At 44.0% G+C, this 12692-nt stretch overlaps 1 protein-coding gene across 4 annotated transcripts in view; it reads left to right on the plus strand.

The window, feature by feature from the left end:
• The window catches only part of LOC131134938 (uncharacterized), a 64256-nt gene that overhangs the window by 34536 nt on the left and 17028 nt on the right, over positions 1-12692 (plus strand). For 2 of the 4 annotated variants that reach the window (XM_058080659.1, XM_058080660.1), the window contains exon 9: positions 8696-8877. The exons of 1 other annotated variant lie outside the window; for it this stretch is intronic. The gene's annotated coding sequence lies outside the window, so the exon portion shown is untranslated. Of the gene's footprint in view, positions 1-8695; positions 9415-12692 lie in introns of those variants that run through there. One more of the 4 variants, XM_058080656.1, reaches the window with a different exon arrangement.

Consider the following 12692-nt stretch of genomic DNA (forward strand, 5'->3'; position numbering starts at 1 on the left):
TAATAATAATAATAATAACATTACCAAATCAGACTCCAAATTGACCATAGGTATGAATGTGAGTGTGAATGGCTGTGATTGGCTGGCCACCAGTCCAGGATGTCCCCCTCCTCGTGTCCGAAGACAGCTGGGATAGGCTCCAGCACCCCTGCGACCCTTATGGGTCGGTAGAAAATGAATGAATAACTAAATCAAGGTTTCGGAGGTGGTATGACGTCCGTGAAAACGTCATCAAAATGTCATATCTTGAAAAGTGAGTGTTTCTGCGCCTGGTCTCTCAAACGTGGAACAAACAAGTGGTGGATTTGTATCCTTTCTGGTGTTCATAAAGAGTCTGTAGGGACACCATGCCTGAAAAAGTCACTTTTGCATCACAGGGGAGCTTTAATGGTGGCGATGTTCCAACCAAGCTTTCTTAAGCCGTCTCACATCAGTGCTGTGACCAAGCGTGCCGCCTGGCACCTTGCCCCCCTCGCCCCCCCTCCCCACACACACGCTTTTTGGAAGCAAAGTGACATCAGTGACCACAAAGCTCCCGTTTGCACACGAGCGTGGGATAAACACAGCATCTGTTTGGGAACGCTGGCCTCCAAAAGCAAGCAGTCTCGTATTCCCAGAGCACCCTGGAGGAAGAACATACAGCAGGGAAGCCCGGGATTGGAGGATGGGAAAAATAAGACACTTAGCGGGGTAAAGATTTGGGGAGGGGGGGTTAGAAGAGAGGGGGTCTTTGCTAATCCCTCCACATCTGGCTTCTATTGGGATGCAGAGGCCGCTAAAATAATGTTTTTCACCCTACAAGCCATTCTGTGCTATAAATTACCCAGCAGCCACTGAGTGAAAGCCCTTCATTGGGCCAAGTTTGCTTTCCGTGGCAGACAACTCAACTAAACACCCCCCCCCCCGCAGTAAAAACGGGCCTTCCTTCCTGTCAGCGCTCCACACTTCCTGTCGTCCATCAGGACACTGCGACAACCGCACTCCGAAGAAAAATATGAGTTATTGTTGTCTTATTTGTCAGTTAAACAGACAACACAATAAGATGATATTGAATGCAGCAGGCGCCAGTACGACTTCTAAAATGGTTTGTCTTAGGTTTTAATGTACGCTTCCAACTCAATCCAGTCCAGGATTCAACCTTCAGTTGTTTTTTTGTTTTTTATTTATTTAATGATTTTTTACCTTTAAAAGTTAGTGGAAAAATGAACAAATTAATTCCATTATTCCATTTTATTTATGATTTTGTCATTATTATTAATAATATAAATTATACAGTATATTTATTTTGTCTGTAAATGGAGCAAAGGAACAATATCAATCTCAAAAATATTAAATAACATTTATGTTATGAATACTAAATGTTGCATATAATTAATGTACACTACCGCTCAAAACTTTGGGATTGCTTGCAAATTTCTTTGTTTTCCAAAGAAAAACACATTTTCATGCATTTCACAAACATTTTTTTTCCATTTCACAAACATTTTTATCCATTTCACAAACAATTAAAATGAATCAGATGATTTTCAAAGAACGATCTACATTTTTGCATACTATCAACAACTCTGCATCAATCTTCTGGTATGGCTGCCAATCCAAGTTAATCAAAAAGCCATCTAACAACATCTAACAGGGTCTAACAAGGACAGAAAAACGATGCACAACTGTGCAAGAAGACAAATATCTGAGAGTGTGCAGTTTAAGACAAAGACGCCTCACAGGTCGTCACCTGGCAGCTGCACTAAATAGTAGCCGTCAAACACCAGTTTCAGTATCAACAGTGAAGAGAAAGCCAAGAAAAAGCAAAAGAAAAAGCAAAGAAAATCTCAGACTGGCCAAACTTTTGAACGGTAGTGTATGTATAAACGGTACTCCGGTTTCCTCCCACATTCCAAAAACATGCTAGGTTAATTGGCGACTCCAAATTGTCCATAGGTATGAATGTGAGTGTGAATGGTTGTTTGTCTATATGTGCCCTGTGATTGGCTGGCCACCAGTCCAGGGTGTACCCCGCCTCTCGCACAGCTGGGATAGGCTCCAGCACCCCCGTGACCCTTGTGAGGATAAGCGGTAGAAAATGAATGAATGAATGAATGAATGAACATACAAGCATGTTTGAAGTTGCTTCGTTCATGATTTAATGATCTTTGAATGATTCTATTTAATTATAGGAGGATTTTTGAGTTTTTTTTGCTGGATTTTTCTTTGATCATTAGATTAGACCGTGTCTTTTAGACATTTATGTGGATAGTCGTTGAAATCTGAGGTGAAATTCAAGTTGATGTGCAGGGTTAAAGAGAAAAAGGAGATATATTGGGTTGAGTTGTGTAGTTTTGTCCTGCGAGTGACCCCTCACAGCACAAACCATAAACCGTGTCCACATTTTTCCCTCTGAAAAAGCTTCATCTGCTCTTTGGCAGAAGCTCAGCAGTCTATAAGGACTAGGCCTTGAGGGCTGGAAGACCAAAACTATGGAAATTGTCTCCTGGAGCAGGACGTGTGCATGCCTGGTGGATATAGACAGTACTGTGTGTTGTCAATGTGCATGTATGCTAATAAAAGTACGTTGAAGAACCAAAAGATACTTTGGCTCCAATCGTTGGGAGACGGAATTACGGGATTTGAAAGTCTGCAGGCCACATTTGATGAATGTGGACAGGCGGCGCACATCTGGCCAAACCGCCATTATTTGTCTCGCACTCTTCGGCGGCGAGGCCAAAACCTGAAGATCCTCACACGAGAAAGACAACGTGCATGAAGACAACGCGGACTTGTAAATAAATAAAACACCTCGCTAATACAAAGCAGCACTCGGTCGCTAATGGGACGCAGACGCATACAAGTCGACGTGTCAGCACATGTGCACATGTCAGGAAGGAAATGATTTTGCCGTGGCATAACAGATGATTACTTTGATTGATTTCTCATGCCAGGGTGCATTTCATGCCCCTCCGTCACGGAGGAAGAAAACGAGGACAAGCAATAGAGTTCACCTGTAGGACCTGTAGGAATGTGGCGCCTCGCGGTTTAGAACATGGCCCACTGCGGTTCTATGTTCCCGCCCCCCCTCCCCCCCGGCAGTGAGACGGTCTGCCGGGTCGGGCCTGTCACTGGTGATGAGCAGAGGCTCATCAGCGGTGGGGACCAAGCAGAGTTCAGTGTGCAGAAGTGCATAAAAGGAGCACATGCATGGACGCTGCAGAGACGGCAGGTCTCTTGGAGGGGGTTAGGGCAGGGCCCGGGGGGGGGGCGGGTTGGACGGGGGGTGAGGTCACCGCCGCCTCACCACTAACACCAATTAGATAAATCCGAACTGACAGGCCAGAGGATGAAAGAGAGAGGATTGACTAATGCAACAATTCAAGTGGGAATGTTGAACTGAGCCAACCTGATTTGATAGCCATTAGGCACCTGTTGGAGGACAGGGGGGGATTAGAGGTGTGGGGGGGGGCGGGGGGTAGACGAGGATCACTAGGTGATCCTGATACCCTGATGCATCTGCTTTGAAACCACAAACCAAGCGGAGCCATGCAGCTCGGTCCTCAGGAGCGTGTACTCCTTGATGCCATCTCTCCCGACTTCCTGTTTCCCTCTTCGGAAGTCGATTAAGAAGTCCAAATTGAAATAGAACCTTTGAAATAATAGATATGTCTTCTGTGGGGTTTCTCAATAGTGGACAAGAAATCTTGGACCCAATTTAAATGGCCTTTTCCTCACTCCAAACCCAATTTACATGGTTTTTGTGTAATCCTGCACAGAATGGAGACTACTGCCACCTGCTGGCATGGAGGCTTACTTCTCGCTGGCTGCGTTGAGTGTGATGTTGACTATAAATGACATTAGTGGCGCCCCCTATGGGCTGTGGTCAAATTATTATTAATAATATAAACTATATAGTATATTTATTTTGTCTGTAAATGGAGCAAAGGAACAATATCAATCTCATTCATTCATTTTCTACCGCTTTTCCTCACAAGGGTCGCGGGGGTGCTGGAGCCTATCCCAGCTGTCTTCGGACGTGAGGCGGGGTACACCCTGGACTGGTCGCTAGCCAATCACAGGGCACATATATGTAGACAAACAACCATTCACACTCACATTCATACCTATGGACAATTTTGGAGTCGCCAATTAGCCTAGCATGTTTTTGGAATGTGGGAGGAAACCGGAGTACCCGGAAAACATATGCACGGGGAGAACATGCAAACTCCACACAGAGATGGCCGAGGGTGGGATTGAACTCGGGTCTTCTAGCTGTGAGGTCTGCGTGTTAACCACTAGTCCACCGTGCCGCCCACAATAAATAACTGAATAACTGTTGCATATAATTACTGTGCACTACCGCTCAAAACTTTGGGATCGCTTGCAAAATTCTTTGTTTTCCAAAGAAAAACAAATTTTCATATATTTCACAAACATTTGTATCCATTTCACAAACAATTAAAATGAATCAGATGACTTTCAAAGAACGATCTACATTTTTGCGTAGAGGCCTACTATCAACAACTCTGCAACAATCTCCTGGTATGGCTGTCAATCCAAGTGACATTAGTGGCGCCCCCTATGGGTTGTGGTCAAAATGCTTTGTAAGACACGCTGAAATACCTGCATGAAATACAATAACGTTCAAAGTGTTACAATTGTTAAACAAATGCTCAATTACTTATGGGGCAATTGGTTGTGTGCCCCTGCAAAGTTGTTTTGCTTGATGGGGGTCAAACCAACGAGGTGTTTGTCAGAAAAATAATAGCACAGGAAACACAGTCGGGGTGCAGGTTTTGACAAATGTTCACCTTTTTCTGTGCAGCGGTTCCGAAGAAGAAAAACTGGCTTCCACAAGCAAATACTCATAACTCTATTGCTATTGTGGGTTCTTTGAAGAGAGTCACAGCAGAGGTGGGGGTGTTGGGTATGTGGCGTTGGGGGTGTGGTGGTGGTGGTGGTGGTGGTGGGGGGGGGGGGGGGGGGTGCTCAGTGCTGACATATTTCATCACAGTGTAATTCTAGCCGGTCACGGCCCCCAAGTGTATGATGGGCCATGTCATCCTCATAGGCCCGGTGTGAATGGGGGCCTTTGCCACATGCTTTGCCCCCCTGCCCTCTTCTGTCCTTCTCACCATTACTCCATCCCATAATTACACCCTGGTTGCATTCAAGACCCCATCCTTCCTTTGGCCTGTCTGCCAACTCCTCAGATGTTGAGCCGTGTCATCAGCCCTTTGAGAAGTGGGCCTGGCCGAGGATCTGCTGTCTCGACGGGTCTTACCGAGCTGTCTGTTGTAGTCCTGCTGGCCGTGCGTCTGCTTTCACAGAAGAAATAAATCCAACCACTAATCTAACCTGGAAGACAACATGACTGTCCCTCTTTTGGTTCTGGACTCTCTATCCAGACCCGCGTATTCCCAGGCCAGGGCATTCTCAACGCGCCATGGGTCCTTCCATCTACTGATGCCCGATCCACCTCATCTGGTTCCTCAAAATGCGTAGGAGCAGCGGTTCTTCGCTGAGTTTCTCCTGGTTGACAGTACTTCTCACCTTATCTCTAAGGGAGAGCCCAGCCACCCTCATTTCAGCCGTGCCGCCATCTTGTCCTTTTGGTCACTACCAAACTAGAACCTTTTAGTCTGTTTAGTTGTTATGTTATGGACATACTAAAGGGTGCTAGTTAGAGTCTGTTTGAACTGATTGGTGCTGTGTGTTTGTGCCAGGTGCCAGAATTGAACAAACAAAAGTCCACACCAATCTGGCAAACAAGGTCTTGAATGAATTAGTTTTGAACCCTAAAACTCAGAAAGATAGCAAAATGCAACCAAGTAGATCTGATCTGATCCGAACCATCGCTTCATACTGCTTTTGCTTTTCACACAGAATACAGCGATGGCAGTATCTAGACGTAACAGTGCGCCTTTCACACAGTGTCATAGCATCCCCCAGAAAACGTTTTGGACGCCAACCATTGCTTTGACCACAACAGAGTAGGAGAAGTTACTGTCCTGGTATTAAGACATCCCCTTTCACACAGGTGCCATCCCTACTCTTCAGGCTGCCTGTAAAAAATGGCTTTTTTCTGACGTTTTTGCATGTGACTGTCCTGCGAGAACTGACATGGTTAGATGTATTTGGCCCGGCAATTTTCGTCTTTAGAGGTAGTACAAGCTGCTCAAAGGAGGTGGGACAGCATCTGTGTGAAAGGGTACTCTGTAAGGAGTTTAACATGTGATGCGTGACAATGCTGCATGTTGACGTTGACATGTGAAGGAATATCCTGCTTTGCAAGGTTCTGTGTAAAAGGCGGATCAGTGACAGATGTTGGGATTTTGTTGGCTACAGATACTACCAGAATCTTAGTGGGACGGCTTTGTCCGCCCCATTTCCTTGTACGTATAAACAGATCAGCGACCTAGAAAAAAAGGCTAGAAAAATCCTGGCTGTGTAAAAGGGGCTCAGGTTTCTGATTCTCGGGCGAGAATTCAGCAGAGGCGGGAATATTTACCCTGTGTCTCGCTGTAAAATATATTCACTTCTTGCTCGGCATGTATGCCACCCCTCCACAAAGTTTGAAAGAAAAGGGTTGTGTGCCTTTTATGCAGTAAACCCGCCAACTGACAAACAAAGCCCTGTTTGCGTTGCATTGGCAGCAAGACAAGAGATGATCCATGAGGTGACCTCGCAAGCCTTCCCAGTCCAGGTGAAGACAGGACACTCCTCATGGGCATGTTGATGTAGAGCTTCCATACGCGGCTTCTGTCATGACCCACTCCTATGGCGGGGGCGGGGGTGGGGGGCTCCTCCTCCATGCAGGGGTCTAACATATCAAAGGCAAAGTTTGTGTGGAGGATAGATGCAGAGGAGGGAAAGGGGGGGGGGGGATTGTTTGAAGCTGTACCGGTGGGGTGGGGGGGTGGTAGTCGGGGGGGTGGTGGTTGGCTTTTGTTCCAACTCCTCCACTAGGATCCTCTGAATAGATCACTGAGCAGGGGGCCCGATTGGTCATGGCCTGGATCGCCCCCCTCTGATTGGATACGGCAGACAAGCAGATGTTGGATGTTCGGCAGGGGTTGGTTTTTGTTGGGGGGGGGGGGGTGACTTCTATGCTGGATCTGAGACTGTAATGCTGGGATGCCCAAACATTTCTGTTACTGCTGGGGCAACTTTGATGTGTTTTTATTGGGTTTAAAAATGCCAATGTAGGTGAAAATACACTAAACAATATTAGCTTTTATCTTTCATATTTTTTGTGTGTTTGCTTAGTTTTCAGTGAGGCCTCATCCTTCTGTTCCCGAATGTTCTGACGTGGCTGTGTTTCATGTCATTTTAAAAATACGCCTCAGGCCAATAAAAGGGGGCCGCAAATGGACCCCTTTCAACACTTTGGACACCCTTGCTGTAACATCAACGTACCTTTTAGATGATCTAGATTTCCGTATTCATATTTTTCAAGGCATTTATACAGAAAATTCCTCTGCATCAATCCAGATTTTTTCCGTCCACCAATCAGTAGACAGCAACGTGATTAGCTCCGCCCTAGACTGTGATTCATCCCTCCAAGTAGAAAAACAGCAAAAAAGGCTTAAGACCTTTTCCACTGAGGGCCACATAGTGAGTGCAAGTCTGGACCCAAGAAGCATAAGGAACATGGAACGTTACAATATATAGGTCATCATTGTATTATTATACACAGTGTTAGTAGTTCAACTTGTTCTTCTCACATTACGTTACATTACTTCTCACAGTATTTGTCCATCAGTTATATGTAAAGTAAGTGTATTTGTAACTTGATTGTGCTGTGTGAGTGGCAGGTGTAATGAGAGCATTACTTTGGGAAGAAAATACACTGAGCTATTAGACTCTAGTACAATAGTATAGCCCAGGGGTCGGCAACCTTTACTATGAAAAGAGCCATTTCACCCACTTGCCCACTAAAGAAAAATAGCCTGGAGCCGCAAAACGTTGTATGTTTAAAACAACATTGGAGGGAAAAAAAAAGACGAGTTGGAGTACTCTTGCTAGTACTGGAGATAAACTTTTGTTTTTAAATGAGCTCTAATTTATTTTTTAGAATCGTCAAATAACTCATTAATAATAATTAATAACTCAAATAACTCAAAGTATTACTCATTTCCCTTCATGTTAACCTGTCAGAGAGAACTGGATAGCATCCTGTCTGCTCATTCAGTCACCAGTCAGAACTCAGTCAGGATGCATTCATGGTCTCACACAAAGTTGGATTTTTGTAAACTCATAACAAAGACGTGTATTTTCACCACACGGGTGCTAAAAAATATTCAAGCATTGCAAAGGGAGCCGCAACAAAGAGGCTGGAGAGCCACATGCGGCTCTGGAGCCGCGGGTTGCTGACCCCTGGTATAGCCATTGTTTATTAAACAGCAGGCTACAAATAAACTCAAAGCTAGTGCTAATGCTAACAGTAATGTTCACACTTGCACAATTCAACATGTGTGAAAAGGATTTATGAGTTTTTAATGCTCAGTCACCTAAAACAAAAGGGATCTATGTTAAGATCCAGCAAAGGCCTGAAGTAATTAGCGAGGAGATTACATGTCAGCTGATTGTGTTTCCTATCCTGGCATCTCCATGTCTATGGCGCTCCATCCAGATAAGAAGCGTTTACACAGGCGACATCTTCCACTATCAGGACCACAAAGCGTAATGGCGCTACTTTGTGTCTCCACAGACGCTCCCAGAGCAGATATGTTATCTGGAAAATACTGCTAGGGAACGGGCCATTTGGACCGCGGTTCTCCTCCCGGCATGTGCTTTGGAAGCCAGCAGAGACATCTGAGGAAGAAGAGAAGGAGATAAGAAACGCAAACAGCAGGCCAACTGGACCGAGAGCTAAGCAAGCATCAGCCAAAGGTCATATCAGGTTTTCTTTTTTTGGGCTTTATTTTAATGATTTTATTGTTATTTGCGCATATATGCAAAATGTATGCACATCTTAATCTGATGTTTTTACTGCCAACAAACATGAAAGCACAAGGTTTGTTTTGATCACATTGACTGCTTGATCTGTTTTCTTGTACATAGTTAGATGACTGAAACATTTTAGCATTGAACGGCCATCTAAAATTGGAGTTCCAGCTGCTATTGACGGGCTGTCAATGTGATGACCGTGGCTGAAGTCCAGTGTTGTGCTAGCATTAGCCGTTTAGCATAGAACTACCACCTGATGCACATTAGCACTCAAGATCATCAAATCTTACCTGTATGCATTCCCACATAGTATCAGCATTCGGGAGCAAGTATGAGGTGAAAGAAAAAGGGGGAAAAATACATCCATATCCATCCATACAGCCCTCTGTGCATCGGCGAACGGTAGGATGGTGCATTCAATGACCATCAAAAAAGTAGAACAAATCGCAGCTCAAAAAATAAAAATAAACAAAAACATGTTTGTGTCAGTACGAGAGGTCTCACTCGCTCACATTTTGTATTTGCTGAACGTTTGTGGGTGAGTTTAAGAGCTAATATGCTAATAATAAAGAAAATAGTAATACAAAAATATGCTTGCTGATTGTATTGTTTTAAATAATGGCCTATAGTTCCGAAATTGATGTCAGTTTACAAAAAAATTTATGTAATTATCGAATTGTTGACCACAAACAAGAGTTCCCCTACTTAAAATGTATTTAAAAAAATCATTTCTATCGGTGATTAAATGCGATTAATTGTGAGGTAACTATGGCAAAGTGTGATTAATCATGATTAATTGTGAGTTACTATGACCCCCCCCAAGTGATTAACGATTAATTGTGATTAATTGTGATTTCTTCTGGGCGATGTGCAATTAATCACAATTAATTGTGAGCTAACGATGGATAAAGTGCGATTAATCACAATCAAATATTTTAATCGATTGACAGCCCTAATAATAACCCAACATACCAACACTCCTCTACCATTCTTTACACTTCCGTCGATTTTTGTCTTTCTGTCATGTCATCAGGAAATGTTCCGTATCTCCCGGGAATCACAAAAAATTGGCTAAAATGGAAGGCTCAGTTCAGTTTGATACTTGGTGTTCCGCTTTGATATTTTTTGGAGGCGAAAACGCCTTTTTTAAGCTGTATTTGATTGAAATTATAGACCAGTTTAACAACAGTTTAAACTCAAAAGTACATTTCAATGAAATGTATATGTATGGAGCTCCACCAGCTACACACACATCCAGTTTGCTGTTAAACATTGCGATGCTAAAAACCATAAGAAGATCAACTGTATCGAGCGGTTGGATACAGATACATGTGTTATTGCATCCCGACTGCTAATGCTATTTATTGCTTTCAAAAAGGCGCTCACGTTCCCAAAGAATGTGTTGGGAATCACACTCCATAAAATGGAAAAAGATTGTGTTTGCTAAGTGATTAATAAATGGGCAAACTTTGGGCAGGTACATAGTTTACATAGTTGCATAGTTAGCGGGGTAGATAGAAAAATAATCAAAGATATGAAATTCCTAGTCGGACTCCAGCTGACATCCTGAGAGATTTATGTCCTGCTGAGTTTTGTTTTGTCCAAGAGACACAAAACAGATGGAAGTCCATCACGTCTGCGCTCGTGAAGACTTTTTATTGAAAAATCTGGTGCCTGTGAGCTGCAGAAGCTTCCAGGCATATGTTGGCAGAATGCCATCGTTAGATGAAGAGCAGCTTGACAGCGCCTTGAAGGATCACAGTAGGCGGGGTCAGCATGCAGTAGGCGGGGTCGGGGCTGCAGTAAGCGTACTCAGGACCATAGTAGACATGTTTAGGATTATGGTAGGTGCGTTTAGGACCACAGTAGCTGTGATCAAGACCACAATAGACATGTTCAAGACCCTAAGAGAAATGAGAAGGACCACAATAGACATATTTAGGGTTAGGTGTCTTTAGGACCACAGTAGATGTGGTGAAGACCACAACAGACATGTTAAAGACTACAATAGACATATTTAGGACCAGAATAGTTGTGTTCAGGTCCACGGTAGATCTGTTGAGGACTACAATAGACATGTTTAGGGCCAGAATAGTTGTGTTCAAGACCATGGTAGACTTGTTCAGGACCACAATAGACATGTTTACGACCAGAATAGTTGTGTTCAAGAGCACGGTAGACTTGTTCAGGACCACAATAGACATGATTAGGATTATGGTCGGTGTCTTTAGGACCGCAGTAGATGTGATCAAGACCACAATAGACATGTTCAAGACCATAACAGACATGTTTAGGACCACAATAGACATATTCAAGACCATGATAGGTGTGTTCAGGACCACAATAGACATGTTCAGGACCACAAGATGTGTGTTCAGGACCACAGTAGACATGTTCAAGACCACAATAGACATATTCAAGACCATGATAGGTGTGTTCAGGACCACAATAGACATGTTCAGGACCACAAGATGTGTGTTCAGGACCACAGTAGACATGTTCAAGACCACAATAGACATATTCAGGACCATGTTAGGTGTGTTCAGGGCCACAATAGACATGTTCAGGACCATGATAGGTGTGTTCAGGACCACAATAGACATATGAAGGACCACAAGAGGTGTGTTCAGGACCACATTAGACATGTTCAAGACCGCAATAGACATATTCAGGACATACACACATTAGGTGTCTTCAGGACCTCAGTAGACTTGTTCAGGACCACAAGAGGTGTGTTCAGGACCACAGTAGACATGTTCAAGACCACAATAGACATATTCAAGACCATGATAGGTGTGTTCAGGACCATGGTAGGTGTGTTCAGGACCACAATAGACATGTTCAGGACCACAAGAGGTGTGTTCAGGACCACAGTAGACATGTTCAAGACCACAATAGACATATTCAGGACCATGTTAGGTGTGTTCAGGGCCACAATAGACATGTTCAGGACCATGATAGATGTGTTCAGGACCACAATAGACATATGAAGGACCACAAGAGGTGTGTTCAGGACCACATTAGACATGTTCAAGACCGCAATAGACATATTCAGGACCATGGTAGGTGTATTCAGGACCATGATAGGTGTGTTCAGGACCACAATAGACATATTGAGCATTAGAGGAGGTTTGTTCAAGACCGCAGTGGGCGTGTTTGGATGTACACTGGATGGCAGTGGTGTTGTTCAGTCAGTGTGTTAAAAAAAAACACAGCAGGCAAATTCAGGACCACAGTAAGGATGTTCACAACCAGCCCCAGGCTGCGCTTGCTGTCTCATTTCTCCAGCATTTCCATCTGAACGTCTGCTTGCTCCTGACTTTGCTGACGCCGTGTGATTTAAAGCAGCCGCATGAAGGAATGTCTGACGTACTGGGTCAGAGGGCAACGCTTCTTGCAGAGCAGAGCAGAGTGGAGTGTTTTGTGTCCGAGTGACAGTCGGTGCAATAAACTGGCATCCAGACGTCCATAGAGAGGCAACACGTACATCCATAAATACCAATGTTGATGGAACTATTTAAAAAAAAAAATAAAAAAATCCTCACATCCACACCAAAGCACATAAAAAGCAATTTCCAGCCTGGCAACAGGCGCAGGTGGTGCCATGGCTCCTAAATGTTAAACATTGCCAGCTAATCAGAACATATATTGCAGCAACTATGTGCTAATATGAACAGTGACATAAAAAGTGACCAATGGCGGCAGTCAGACCGTGCAGGAAGGCGGGACAATGGAAGAATACATTCCAATTGTAACCT

This window comes from Doryrhamphus excisus, chromosome 8, assembly GCF_030265055.1.
Source record: "Doryrhamphus excisus isolate RoL2022-K1 chromosome 8, RoL_Dexc_1.0, whole genome shotgun sequence".
Classification (NCBI taxonomy): domain Eukaryota; kingdom Metazoa; phylum Chordata; class Actinopteri; order Syngnathiformes; family Syngnathidae; genus Doryrhamphus; species Doryrhamphus excisus.